The following is a 13,100-nucleotide window of genomic DNA, read 5'->3' as shown; positions in this document are numbered from 1 at the left end:
ATCACATGTATTGTTCCAATTTGCCATAGAGATGCTTCAGTCCTATTTGACCCGGGCTCTATTTATTCCTGCGTATCATCCTATTTTGCTTCATGTCTGGTTGTGCCTCGTGATTCTTTGACTGCTCCTGTGTATGTGTCCACACATGTGGGAGATTCTATTATAGTAGATCGTGTCTATCACTCGTGTGTGGTTACCATGGAGAGTCTTGAGACTAGCGTAGATCTCCTACTTCTTGATATGGTAGATTTTGATATCATCTTGGGTATGGATTTACTGTCACCTTATCATGCTATATTGGATTATCACGCCAAGAAGGTGACTTAGCCTTGCCGGGGTTGCCTCGATTACAGTGGAGGGGGACTCCTAGCAATTCTACCAGCAGGGTTATCTCTTATGTGAAGGTTCGACGTATGATCGAAAAGGGGTGTCTAGCTTGTTTAGCTTATGTCCGTGATTCTAGTGCGGAGGTTCCTTCCATAATTTCAGTACCAATTGTTGTGTTTTCCAGAGGTGTTTTCTGAAGATGAATAGCTCATATAATAGTGACACTTTGTTATTCTAATAAGTGTAGCAGCCATATCCACCCATAAAATTTCTCACCCACCACACTCTTTCTTTGAACCATTGATAGCCTTTGCTGACCGGATAACAAAAGTTTCTATTTTCCATGATGATAATTCAGACTTCCTGTCGGTCTCATATCAATAACTATTTGAAAGAGTCAATGCTTTCACATTTTCTTATCCTTTTTCTTTTTCACAATTTCTTATCCTTTTTGTTTATTGTTTTGATTTGACTGTCCATGAGCTGTAGTAATTCATTCCAGTAATTATACAGGTTAAAAAAAATGTACTAGTACACTTAATAATTAACTGTCTAGAGACCACCATTTAATTAACTGCAATGTGAAGGGTTCAAATCCAGCGTCTGATATAGTAGTAGTTGGGTTCCCTGCCAATTATTCAGAGCACAATAATAGACTTAATTTTTTAAATAAAATAAAATAAGAAAAGGGCTTATCCTTTACCCAGATTAGATTAGGTGCCTTGCAACTAGCCTAAAAGAATTAATGAATAATAAAGCAACTTGGCCTAAGACTGCAGCCCCATGTAAGCACTGTTTGGCTTTATCTGAATAAACAAGTACAATGCAAGTTTACTTTAGAATAAAAGTTGCCGTGTTGACTGACTGAAACCTTTGCCGCTGCTTCTTATATAAACAAGAAATTAACACCAAAACTGGAAAAGAATAATAATGTCTTCCTTTTCAGAATCAAATTTTGGCAACTATGGCATCCTTATCATCAGTGCCATTGTCTCTATCATCCTCATCAATGCAATTAAGACTATCATCAAGGATAGACTCCATTACTTCAAAAACCAAGGTAGCTTTTTTCTTTATCATAGTTACGTTAACCTTTTTTTGTAAGAACCCCTCTTTTCTTTCCTTTCTTTGATTGCCATTTTGCCACTCCAAACCCCTTTTTCTCCTTTTACTTATTTATTATGAATGGTGTAATGTTCTCATTTGGATAATGAATAGACCATCGAATTGTTTTCAGTCCTTATTATCTAAAAATGACTTGGTTTGACATGTCCTTTTCCTGTTGATTTACATGTATTCCTCTTGTTTCAATTGATGTGAACTTATTTGACTGAACTCAAAATTTAAGAAAAGAGTAAACTTTTAAACTTGTGTGTATAATAAAACACATATATTTTGTGTGGCTATAAATCATTGCTAAATTATTTCCAAGTAGGGAAAGATGTCATTCTTTTTGCACGGACTAAAAAGGAAATAGATTCACATAATTAGAACGAAGGGAGTATTAGATTGAAATTTATGAACAACAGACACCTCTTTATTGTGCTCAATCACTAATTGGTGAAGTGTGGAAGATTATGACCACAACCCCTTCTTCCGGCCAACTTTTATTTGCTTAATTATGTCTCCAACATCGTGCAGCTAGTGAAGGAGGAGAGCCAAGTGGAGCTCCTCAGAAAGTTTTACCAATTGAGGTACATGCAGAGATGTCCTTGGATGAGCTAAATATACTGACTAATAACTTTGATGAGAAAGCTCTGATTGGAAAGGGATCTTATGGCTGTGTTTTTGGTGCTAAATTAAGCAATGACCAACAAGTAGCAATAAAGAAATTGGATACTAGTTCTTCACCAGAATCAGATTCCGACTTTGCAGACCAGGTTCATATTTTTCCTCCTCTAGTATTAAGTAATTATTTAAGAAGAATCTCTCAAAATATTTTTCTTTTTACATATGCAGTTAGCAATGGTTTCAAGACTTAAGCATGAGCATTTTGTGACTCTAATGGGTTATTGCCTGGAAGCAAACAATCGAATCTTGGTTTATGAATTCGCAACCATGGGCACGTTGCATGATGTATTACATGGTAATAGACTTTCCAATCTTGGTATGAATTCATTCAGAATAACCCTTTGTACAATTACATCATAAGTAATTGTGATTCTTGGATGTAGGTAGAGAGGGAGTACAAGGTGCTAAACCTGGTCTAGTTCTTACCTGGAATCAGAGAGTTAAAATTGCGTGTGGTGTAGCTAGTGGCCTCGAATATCTACATGAAAAAGTTGAACCGCCAATTATTCATCACGATGTACGATCTAGCAATGTACTACTCTTTGATGATTTCACAGCAAAGATCGCTGATTTCAACTTGACAACCTCTGGATCTTCAGAGGACTTAGGCTACCATGGTCCAGAGTAAGCCTTGCATTGTTAAAACTTACCCTAATATTCCTAGTTAGCTTATACTGAAATTAGAGGTATATATATATATATATATATATATATATATATATATATATATATATATATATATATATATATATATATATATATATATTCTTGTCATGTATGGTGCAGGTATGCCATGGAAGAAGCGATAACACGGAAAAGTGATGTTTATAGTTTTGGAGTTATTCTCTTGGAGCTGTTGACAGGAAGGAAACCAGTAGATTATACAATGCCCGAAGGGCAACAGAGTCTTGTTGCATGGGTAGGTTCTTATATATCCCTACCTAGCTAATTCATCTCATCTTTATGCACTCATTCATCCTCAAATCTTCTGCAGGCAACTCCGCTATTAAGTGAAGATAAAGTGAAGGACTGTGTTGATCCCAAGCTAAATAATGACTACCCTCCAAAGGCAATTGCCAAGGTTTTCTTCAACAAAATTCTTGTCAAACAAGGCCTTATATTTATTTTTATTTTTATTGGGCATAACGTTACTATTCTATTGTCGCATTTCATCTTCTTGTGCCGAGGGTCTATTGGAAACAGTCTTTCTACCCCCAGGGTAGGGGTAAGGTCTGCGTACACACTACCCTCCCCAAACCCCACTTGTGGGATTATACTGGGTTATTGTTGTTGTTGTTGTTATTTTGGACATAACGTAACCGCTATCGGGTTATTCTCAGGTGGCTGCTCTTGTAGAACTTTGTGTTCAATATGAGGCAGATTTCAGGCCAAACATGTCAATTATGGTCAGGGCATTGTCGCCACTTCTCAATGCAAATTAAACCAGCAGGATCAGAGCCTCAAGCATGGAACATTATTCTTAATTGAAACAAGCTGCAGGGACAGTTTTAAGTACCAACGAGGCTGTGATCCAAGTCATGGTTCCGTTGGCAATCCAAGGAAAAAGAAAATCTTGATAAAGGACTTTTGGAATGTTGTTTTCTTAACTGATTTCTTTAAGATTAAATAATATTATGTTCTCATTTCCAAAGTGCAATGGATGTTTGACTACTCGTAGACTACTACTTGGCGATGGTTTGAAAGTTCAATGTTTACGAATTTGGCATAAGTAGGTCTCGTCTCGTTTAGTCTTTTAGACATGAAAAAGGATTCAAATTTCCATAATACTCGCATCGTCTTTTTGGTCAAACGCAAAAGATGGATATTCCTCCATCGGTCCCAAATCCATTATCTAATGGGAAAAGGTCTAGATTTATTCCTATACCTTGATAAATATTTTACATGTACCCCCATTATCTTCCGGTCCAAATATAACCTTACCGTCAACAAAGTAGACAGATTCACCCCTAACCCTAATAGATGTCCACCTCTCCTTTTAAGCCGCCACCTGGGTACACTTTTTCACCTGCCCTTCCTTTTCCCCGTTACAGCTTGTTTGGATTGTTGTTACATGTTGTTATATAATGTATCATATTGTATTGTTTGATGAATACAATATTTGGATAGATTGTAGCGTTTGCCGTCGTTCATGATGTCACACACCAACAATATAAACTTGCAATATGTTACACCCCATGTTTTCGTACATATGAGTACGTCGTAAGTCAATTGATGTAAGCTCAGAAATTAGATCATCTTTGAAAAGTTTATAAAGTAAGTTAATCATGTTACCGTGGAGGTTACAAATATTTAAGATCGCGAATACCAAGTATCAAGAGGGCTGGAAGGCTTAGAAGCTAAACGAATTGAAGAAAATAAGTTTTGTCGAAAGTCGACAAGTTGAGAATGTTATTGATAATAGGTGAATTAGACTATAATTAGACCCTAAAGAACCACATTTTTGTATAGCTTTGTTGTAAAAAGTGATAACCAAATGCTCTGATTAGTGCTTTTCAAGCTTTGCAGGCTATATCCAACGAAAGAAGTCGATGGAGCAAGTTTGGGATCGATTACGGAGAAAAGGAGGCCAATCAAACAATGCCCAAGAAATGCACCAAGTGAAAAGTCAAAAGAAGTGCTGAACTTGGCCTGCCGCGGTCAGACCGTAACCGCGGTAGGACCGTGGCAGAGTAGAGCTACAGATTCAGAGAACCTATTTGGCCGCGGTCCCGGCTTAACCGCGGTGGGACCGTGGCAGAACGCGAAAAAGCCAGGGACGAAAGTGTCAAGTCGGGAAAACTTGGTGTAAAACCCTTATAAAAAGTAGGAATTCGGCCACATCAGGTCAGATTTGTTTTAGAGAGTACTTTGGCAAGAGAAACAAGTGTGAGAGATCACCCAAAACATCATTATTCTTATTCTCTTTTATTTTTCTTGCAATTTTCGATTATGAATCTTCTAGTAGTTTATTCCTCCATTGTTATGAGTAGCTAACTTTTCTAATCTAAGGTTTTGGTGAAACCCGTTGGGGATGAATTGGTCGTTATAAGTAATATAGATTTGAATTAGTTTAATCTCTATTTGTTCAACTATGTTTTGATTGTGGTTAATTGAAAGGATCCTCAATTAGCCGTTCCTATTTATTATGTATCTGCTTGAGAGAGAGTGCATATTTAGGTAGTTGTTTGAACAACATCACTCCCAGAGTATAGGCGAGAGTCATAACCGAGGGTTTAGAGGCTGGATTAGAGATAACGATACCTCGGGTGCGATCTAAGTGAACTGTAATGCGAATCAAGCTAGCGTAGCTTGAGAGAATGCGTCTAGTAAATTATCATAATTGCTTGAGAGAGATTTATGATAGCTGGAGAGTTCATGATTGATAGAGGCAACTAAGTCAATGCCATAAGAAACATACAACCAAGAAAATCAACAACGGGGGAAACCATTACCTTAGACTTTTATTCTAATTGTTTACAATTNGCGTCTAGGTAAATTATCATAATTGCTTGAGAGAGATTTATGATAACTGGAGAGTTCATGATTGATAGAGGTAACTAAGTCAACGCTATAAGAAACATACAACCAAGGAAATCAACAACGGGGGTAAACCATTACCTTAGACCTTTATTCTAATTGTTTACAATTCAAGCATAGTTAGTTTTCAGCTGTTTATTTATTTTCAATCTTGTCTTCTGGTGATATTAACAGATACAGCTAAGCCTTAGTTCTCTGTGGGATTCGACTCCGGACTTTTAGACCGGATTATATTTGCAGCGACCGCTTATCCTTTTTAGGACTAGAGTTGGGCGTGATCAAATTTTGGCGCTGTTGCTGGGGAACTAACGGTGTAGTTGTAGCTGTATATATTGCTAGGGTTCAAGTTTGAACTTTTATTTTGTTTTGTTTTTTCTTGGTATTTTTTTATAACTGTTGATTTGAGAAACATGACATCTTGGAATTATGGGAATTTAGGTGTAGATAATTCTCTTATTGATCTCCATACATATTGTAAAGGAAACCACCCGTGGCAAAATTTTCAAAACATTCCTGAGAACGAGTTATGTGCACCAACTCAATCTTATTTGTGGAATGTGTGTGATGTGTGTGGTGGTAAAAATGGTCACCTTCATGGTTGTGCTTATATTTCTTATTTCCCCCAACCCCTTACTATGATAGTTCTACCTTTTCTTGTGAAGTTAATAGGAACAAAGAACCTGGGAATGCGGACCTGAAGGAGATCAAGGATATGCTAAAGTGCCTTCTGGAACAAAACAATGAGAAACAATTGCACATAGAAAGGCAAGAGGTAACTATTCGCAAGTTGGAGGCTCAATTGAGTCAAGTGGTTGGAGCTTTTAATGCTCAACAAGCCAATATTGAGGATAGTAGCCAAGAAGAGCATGAATTTGAGGTGTTAATTGGGGAGGTCAGAGTAGAACATCAACAACCTAGCCAACCACAATTTGAGGATGTCAATGTTGGAGAAGTGAGACTAGAGCCAGCCAAAGACTTTGAGGATATAAATTTTGTTGACTCTAGTATCACTGATGTTGAGGATGTTGAGAGTCCTGAAGTTCATGTGTTTGAGCGCATTGGTCCACACTCCAAGCATTTTTCCACATTATGTTTGGATGATGATATGGAAACAAAGTCATCTGAACCAATCGAAGAGTCAAGGAATGAGGAACAAGGTGCATATATTCTGGAATTCTTCTTGCCAGAAAGTCAGGATTACATACCTCATACAAAGGCCAAGGAATGCAGAATACTACATTATTTCCTTGGGCCAGTTAAATTCGTTCCACCGCCCCATGACCATAATCATAAGCTTGAATCAGAATTGGGGGTTCAATTCATAAGCTCGAGGTGGAGGCAAAAAGTGATTCGCGTCGTGCCGCGACGTTAAATCAAGCGCTTGTTGGGAGGCAACCCAGCTTTATTGCTTTCTTTTATTTATTTATTTTTAATTGTATTATTTTTGTAGTGTCAATTCTTTTTATTTTTTTAGGAGCATGGAAATCAAAGGTATTGGAAGGATGCAACAACAAATCAAATGGCTGGAACTAAGTGTGAGGTACCCGCACGAAGGACCAAGCTGGGGAGAAGTCTGAGTACCCCATGAGTTGTTAGTGCTTCGGCCTTTGGCCTACCAGGGAGTCTCTTTTACCCTTTTATTAGTTATGGTGTGCATTGGGGACAATGCACAATTTTAAGTGTGGGGTGTGAGATTGTCTGGGTGACTTTTCATGCTACTTTAGCTGTATTAGTTTAATTAAATAGTTTTTTTTTTAAAAGATTGGACTTTTCCCGACGATGGATCTATTAGACAATTTTCTTGAGGGATTTAAGTCTAAAGAAAAAAAAATTGTAGGTAGTGTAATAATTCCCCCTTGGTTTTTCTTTGTGCCACGGTTCTTTTCCAAGGGTTTTATTTGAACCGGGTGTAGTTAGTTTTTTTTGGGGGGGAGTAGGAGCCATTGTGTTGTGCTTTGAATTAAAGCGACATCTCTTGACTTGGTTATGCCTTGAGAATAGTGAGTACTTTGGTTGTGACGCTTATGCTCAGTTTTTGACTCTTGTAGAAGTACCTTAAATTGTATTATCTTAACTTTGCTTAACTGCTTTGACTAGAGTGTCTATGAATCCAATCCTGAGTGAGTTATGTGCCACGTGTTTGTAAGGTTTTGCGTTATTCAGTGCATTGCATTTGATGCCTAGAACTTGCCCTGTGTGTTTGCAAATCGAAATAGTAGTTTTATTCAGTCTAGGAAGTGATATAGGCATTTCTTTGTTGAGCCAGATATGTATATTTTACCCGCCTAATGGTTATGTATCGTAGTTAACCCATTTGAGCCTCTAATCCTATTTCTTTGGCAACCATATTGCAAGTCTTACCCAATTGTTCGAATGGACTATCTATTTGAACCTTTTAACCTCTCATAAGCACTTGAATTGTGATGATTTATGTAAAAGTTAAAATGTGGGGTGGTTGGTTTGGCTTTTGAGTGGAACTAATGAAATAAGGAGAAAGGTGCAATGTTTTGAACAAGTAAGAGCCACTTGAATTGGAAAAAAAAATATAGTTCGATTGTTGTGAAAAAAAAATTCCTTGATAAGTGGTGGCTCTTGACGTAAGTGTGCTTAAAGAAGTATGAGGTAATATACATTGATGTGAAGGTGGAGTTTGGTTTGACATAAGTACGGGGTTTGAATGTTAAAGTATATGTATTAAAGTGCTTAGGGAGGTGTAGTCACTCTTATATCTAAATATATCCTACCCGTCCCGTAGCCTACATTACAACCAAATAAAGTCCTAATTGATCCAAGATTGAATGAGCTCGATTAGTGGAGTAGTACACTACGGGCAAACTTATGGTGCATCTTTTGTGGCATATGAATGTTATTTCTGAGAGTGAGTGAATTCTTTCTATCTTGAGTTCCTAAGTGTTCTTAAATTTTATTGTGTGGAACTACTCTCTTTTGTTGTGTGAGGGCACTTGATTCATGAAGGAAAGGTAATGTCAGTGACCTCTATGTTAGAGTAAGTGGGTGAGTTGTGAATAATGCGTGGTACTTATGAGTCAATTCTTGAGGTGAAGATGTTATGCTTTTGTGCTTAGTCTATTTTAACTACTCTTGGTGTGATGAGTTAGGAGAATTGTTTAAAAAGGTCGTGTCTATAAAAAAAGTGTAGTTTGATTCTTCAAGGACGAGCAATGGTTTAAGTGTGGGGTGTTGATGATAGGTTATAATTACGTATTTTAGTCGCTTATTACACTCTAATTTACTGCACTTTAATTGAGTTTGCGCTTTAATCGCTAGTGTTTTGCACTAACGCTGTATTTTATGCCTTGTAGGAGTGATTCCGAGATATATAGATGTTATGAAATGAATTCAAGTGATTTGGAGCTTTGAAGTCTGAGTAAAAGCCCAAGGAATTAAGCCGGGATCGTATTCAGGGATCAACGGATGATAAAACAACAAAACGAAGACTCGAGTAGGCATATTGCGCACTGTCTAGTAAAATGCACATAACTTTTTACTCAGAACTTCATTTGGGCTATATAATATATGGTTAGAAAGCTAATTCAAAGGGCTACAACTTTCATGTTTTACATTTTTCCAAATTCCGAACAGAACAGGGTGAAAAACGCGGTCGAAACCGCGACCACAGAACTGACCGCGGCAGAAAATCAGAGAGCTTGTCTGGCCGCGGTCCTACCGCGTTTTGGCCGCGGCCGCGCCGCTTCAGGCGTCAAAAAGAAGTCCTATTTCGTCCGGGACAAGGTTATTTTGGCCCTACACTATTTCATCTTGTATAAAAGGGGTCCTAAACCTATTTTGAAGAGAGGGGGACATACTTTTGACATAATTGAGACTTAAGGAGGCTAAGGAGACCGGAGATTCGACCTAAGGAGTCAAGAACACAATAGGAGCAAGGCGCAGAATTCTTCAACGAGTTTTTCCTTCTTCTTCCTATTTTTCATTGTTGGTTATGATTTTTAGTATTGTAGTTTTACATACTATTATGAATAGCTAATTCGTTTTCTAGGGTTTTGATGGAACCCGTTGGGGATGATTTGGTTGTTATATTAATATAGTTTTGAATTGGTTGTTTATCTCTATTTGTTCAACTACGTTTTGATTGTGGTTAATTGAAAGGATCCTCAATTAGCCGTTCCTATTTATTATGTATCTGCTTGAGAGAGAGTGCATATTTAGGTAGTTGTATGAACAACATCACTCCCGGAGTATAGGCGAGAGTCATAACCGAGGGTTTAGAGGTTGGATTAGAGATAACGATACCTCGGGTGCAATCTAAGTGAACCATATTGTGAATCTAGCTAGCGTAGCTTGAGAGAGTGCGTCTAGTAAATTATCATAATTGCTTGAGAGAGATTTATGATAGTTGGAGAGTTCATGATTGATAGAGGCAACTAAGTCAAAGCTATAAGAAACATACAATTAATGAAATCAACAATTGAGGAAATCATAACTCTAGACCTCCTTAATTTAGTCTCCAACCCTTTGTCTCGTTAGTTGATAATTTTACCGTTTTATAGTATTTGCTAGTTAATTAGTTAGAAATATAAATCTCAATCTTTATAATTTAGGAAATTGTTCAAACTTGTATTCTTAGCGATATTAAACAGATATAGTGAAACCTTAATTCTCTGTGGGATTCGACTCCGGACTTTTAGACCGGATTATATTTGCAGCGACCGCTTATCCTTTTTAGGACTAGAGTTGGGCGTGATCAAATTTTGGCGCCGTTGCCGGGGAACTAACGGTGTAGTTGTAGCTGTATATATTGCTAGGGTTCAAGTTTGAACTTTTAGTTTGTTTTATTTTTTTATATTTTTTTTTATAACTGTTGATTTGAGAAACATGACATCTTGGAATTATGGGAATTTAGGTGTAGATAATTCTACTATTGATCCTCATACATATTGTGAAGGAAACCACCCGTATCAAAATTTTCAAAACGTTCCTAAGAGCGAGTTATGTGCACCAACTCAATCTTATTTGTGGAATGTGTGTGATGTGTGTGGTGGTAAAAATGGTCACCTTCATGGTTGTGCTTATATTTCTTATTTTCCCCCAACCCCTTACTATGATGGTTCTACCTTTTCTTGTGAAGTTAATAGGAACAAAGAACCTGGGAATGCGGACTTGAAGGAGATCAAGGATATGCTAAAGTGCCTTCTGGAACAAAACAATGAGAAACAATTGCACAGAGAAAGGCAAGAGGCAACTATTCGCAAGTTGGAGGCTCAATTGAGTCAAGTGGTTGGAGCTTTTAATGCTCAACAAGCCAATATTGAGGATAGTAGCCAAGAAGAGCATGAATTTGAGGTGTTAATTGGGGAGGTCAGAGTAGAACATCAACAACCTAGCCAACCACAAATTGAAGATGTCAATGTTGAAGAAGTGAGATAGAGCCAGCCAAGGACTTTGAGGATATCAATTTTGTTGACTCTAGTATTACTGATGTTGAGGATGTTGAGAGTCCTGAAGTTCATATGTTTGAGCGCATTGGTCCACACTCCAAGTATTTTTCCATATTATGTTTGGATGATGATATGGAAATAGAGTCATCTGAACCAATCGAAGAGTCAAAGAATGAGGAACAAGGTGCATATATTCTGGAATTCTTCCTGTCAGAAAGTCAGGATTACATACCTCATACAAAGGCCAAGGAATGCAGAATACTACATTATTTCCTTGGGCCAGGTAGATTCGTTCCACCGCCCCATGACCATAATCATAAGCTCGAATCAAAATTGGGGGTTCAATTCATAAGCTCGAGGTGGAGGCAAAAAGTGATTCGCGTCGTGTAGCGACGTTAAATGAAGCGCTTGTCGGGAGGCAACCCAGCTTTATTGATTTCTTTTATTTTTTTATTTTTTGTAATTGTATTATTTTTGTAGTGTCAATTTTTTATTTTTTAGGAGAATGAAAAGCAAAGGTATTGGAAGGATGCAACAGCAAACCAAATGGTTGGAACTAAGTGTGAGGTACCCGCACGAAGGACCAAGCTGGGGGAGAAGTCTGAGTACCCCATGAGCTGTAGTGCTTCGGCCTTCAGCCTACCAGGGAGTCTCTTTTACCCTTTTTATTAGTTATGGTGTGCATTGGGGACAATGCATAATTTTAAGTGTGGCGTGATGAGATTGTCTGGGTGACTTTTCATGCTACTTTAGCTGTATTAGTTTAATTAAATAGTATTTTTTTTAAGATTGGACTTTTCCCGACGATGGATCTATTAGACAATTTTCTTGAGGGATTTAAGTCTAAAGAAAAAAAACAAAAAAAGATTTTCTTTGTAGGTAGTGTAATAATTCCCCCTTGGTTTTTCTTTGGGCCGCGATTCTTTTCCAAGGGTTTTATTTGAACCAGGTGTAGTTAGTTTTTTTTTGGGAGTAGGAGCCATTGTGTTGTGTTTTGAATTGAAGCAATATCTCTTGACTTGGTTATGCCTTGAGAATAGTAAGTACTTTGGCTGTGACGCTTAGGCTCAGTTTTTGACTCTTGTGTAAGTACTTTAAATTGTATGATCTTAACTTTGCTTAACTGCTTTGACTAGAGTGTCTTGATAAAACCAATCCTGAGTGAGTTATGTGCCATGTATGTGTAAGGATTTGTTATATTCTGTGCATTGCATTTTGATGCCTAGAATTTGCCCCGTATGTTTGCAAAGCGAAATAGTAGTTTTATTCAGTCTAGGAAGTGATATAGGCATTTCTTTGTTGACCCAGATATGTATATTTTACCCGACTAATTGTTATGTATCGTAGTTAACCCATTTGAGCCTCTAATCCTATTTCTTTGGCAATCACATTACAAGTCTTACCCAATTGTTTGAATGGACTATCTATTTGAACCTTTTAACCTCTCATAAGAACTTGAATTGTGATGATTTATGTAAGAGTTAAAGTGTGGGGTGGTTGGTTTGGCTTTTGAGTGGAACTAATGAAATCAGGAGAAAGGTGCACTGTTTTGAACAAGTAAGAGCCACTTGAATTGGAAAAAAATATAGTTGTATTACTATAAAAAAAAGTATTTCTTTAATAAGTGGTGACTCTTGCTGTAAATGTGCTTAAAGAAGTATGGGGCAATATACATTGATGTGAAGGTGGAGTTTGGTTTGACATAAGTATGGGGTTTGAATGTTAAAGTATATGTATTAAAGTGCATAGGGAGGTGTAGTCACTCTTATATCTAAATATATCCTACCCGTTCCGTAGCCTACATTACAACCAAATAAAGTCCTAATTGATCCTAGATTGAATGAGCTCGATTAGTGGAGTAGTACACTACGGGCAAGCTTATGGTGCATCTTTTGTGGCATATGAATGTTATTACTGAGAGTGAGTGAATTCTTTCTATCTTGAGTTCCTAAGTGTTCTTAAATTTTATTGTGTGGAACTACTCTCTTTTGTTGTGTGAGGGCACTTGATTCATGAAGGAAAGGTAAT

At 37.4% G+C, this 13,100-nt stretch overlaps 1 pseudogene across 1 annotated transcript; it reads left to right on the top strand.

The window, feature by feature from the left end:
• On the top strand, nt 1,147-3,800 carry LOC109223304 (annotated as a pseudogene). Its single transcript, XR_002067544.1, has 7 exons — nt 1,147-1,387; nt 1,969-2,207; nt 2,287-2,413; nt 2,502-2,742; nt 2,905-3,037; nt 3,113-3,199; nt 3,459-3,800. The product of XR_002067544.1 is annotated as a probable protein kinase At2g41970 (transcript).

The sequence above is a fragment of the Nicotiana attenuata genome, chromosome 3, assembly GCF_001879085.1.
Source record: "Nicotiana attenuata strain UT chromosome 3, NIATTr2, whole genome shotgun sequence".
NCBI classification, from domain to species: Eukaryota; Viridiplantae; Streptophyta; class Magnoliopsida; order Solanales; family Solanaceae; genus Nicotiana; species Nicotiana attenuata.
The sequence above is the reverse complement of the archived record's forward strand: the minus strand, read 5'-3'. Positions and strand labels throughout refer to the sequence as shown.